Genomic DNA, 2,087 nt, shown 5'->3' with positions numbered 1-2,087 from the left:
GGGGGCTGGCTGACAGGAGCACGGCGCACCGCGTCTAATTGTCACTAAGTGGGTGTCGCTCCAGCCACGCCCACCTGCCGGGCTGCGCGAGCGCGGCCCGCGCGCAAAATAAAAATATCTCTCCAACCTTCCGCGGCGGAACGGGCGGGGAAGGGGGGGGGGAAGTTACCCACCACCACCACCAACTCCGTTTATTGCCACCCTTTTAGTTATTTTTCGCACCTGCACGTCGGCAGCGCGCGGTCCGCATGAGACGGCGGTGGCAGAGGTGGAAAAGGAAGCAGAAAGGCAGTGATGAACGCGGTCGTTTCAGATTGGTGGTGTGGTCGGGAAGAGGAAGGAAAAGGGGGGTGGGGACGGGGAGCTGAGGCGAGTGCGGTGTAGAACAGCGGTGACCAGCGGTCACAAGCGGTCACAATCGATCGCCCCGCCGAGGGCCGAGGTGGCGGGGGAGCCGGGCCGCGCCGCCACCCGCACCTGGGGGGCCTAAGTGATCAGGTGCTCCACTCATTGCCATGCAGCAGCAGCTTGCAGGAAGGAGAGGAGAAGGATGGCAGGCAGGAGAAGAAAAAAAACATTTTACCATAGTTTAGAATTTTACATATACACGCCTTAATCCATCTTCTTCTCTCTCTTTTTTTTTCCAACTTGGAGATGTCGATGATCCAAGCAATTTTTTCCATCAGACAGCAAGCTGCAGCGGAGCAGAATACGGCCCACCCGGCGTGGCGGGGCGTGGCGGGGCGTGGCGGGGCGTGGCGGGGCGTGGCGTGGTCCCTGCGTCATTCATCATCAGGATCACCACCATCACATCACCCCATTTCCCCTCCGGCTGTCCCTTCTCTCCACCTTTTACATTCATCTTCACAGGTTGACGCCTCGCGGGAGTCCCTCTCGCTCTTCCTTTTCTCTTTCCACCTTATTCCACGAAAATCTCTTTCTTTTACCCCCCCCCCCACCACCACCACTAGGAAGCCCCCGCTAACCCCACCCTTGCGTGTGTCTCCAGACCCACCGCCCTACCCCCACTGCCCTCAGCACTCAGGTCACTAGAATTTATAAACCACCACCCCTTTTTTCACCACTCGTTTCACACACGCACGCACACGGTGTGCGTCGATATAGAAAAACTCGCCCCCCCCCATTGCGATCCGAATGTCTGAACACCAGAGTGTCGGTTTCTGCACGCATCGGTGGAGGTTGAAAGTACGGCGCTGGGGGAAAAAGGGGGAGGGGGGGCTGTAGGTATAGGTGTGTGTGTGTGTGTGTGTGTGTGTGTGTGTGTGTATGTATGTGTGAGAGAGGGGGGGGGGGGGCTTTTGCTTTTTTACCTTTACTCCTCCCTCGCGCCAGACGCCACCGCGTCTCGTGACCCGAAACGGCCCCCTCTCCCCCATAACGCCCTAAACTTTCGGCCTTTGCACTATGCCCTGCTTCTCAGTCTCTATCCGTCTCCAGCTGCCAGCAGCCACACAGCGTGTAGATTGGTGTTATATAGTGGTTATGTTGTTGCATCTATTGGTCGACTAACTTTCGTAGTGGCAAACAAGGAGGTGAGGGGGGACTTTTCCTTCTGGTAGAGACAGTCTTTAGGGGACTATGTCTAAAAGAGTAACCGCCATGTTCGAGCAAAAAGTGAGATTACGATAGCGAACACTTCATTGGCCTGAAGAGCGAAAAAGCCTCGCAAGAGTCTCAACGACATCTGCATTAAGTCTCTACAATACTGTATCAGCGCAGAGATAGACAACTCGAGTCTGATCGTTGGAGAGGTTGGAGAGACGAGTTCCACCAACAAGCGCATGCGCAAACGGAGTCAAGTCTATTTTGACGCGGCCAGTGGAGGCCTAGGCCGGCCTAGCCTGGCGGCGTCGGCGGCAGTACTGTATTTGCGTTCCGCCTACTGTACTTTTTGTCCTTGTCGCTCATTTAAGCCATGAGTGCGACAGCGGCCGGAAACCTCGCATATTTGTTGCGCAACACCCGCGTGCCAGGGTGGGCTGCGCTCGCGGGGGAGGGAGGAGGTGGGGCGATACCCCATAGATCAGCTGATGAGAAGGTGCGTTGGAGTGCGGGGGAAAAGGGGG

At 56.8% G+C, this 2,087-nt stretch overlaps 1 protein-coding gene across 9 annotated transcripts in view; it reads right to left on the bottom strand.

The window, feature by feature from the left end:
- Positions 1-2,087, bottom strand: part of LOC113202139 (uncharacterized) — a 314,098-nt gene that overhangs the window by 20,746 nt on the left and 291,265 nt on the right. The window lies entirely within an intron of this gene.

Source organism: Frankliniella occidentalis, unplaced genomic scaffold (genome assembly GCF_000697945.3).
Source record: "Frankliniella occidentalis isolate FOCC.00 unplaced genomic scaffold, Focc_3.1 Scaffold4, whole genome shotgun sequence".
NCBI lineage: Eukaryota > Metazoa > Arthropoda > Insecta > Thysanoptera > Thripidae > Frankliniella > Frankliniella occidentalis.
This window is presented reverse-complemented; position numbering and strand designations above follow the sequence as displayed.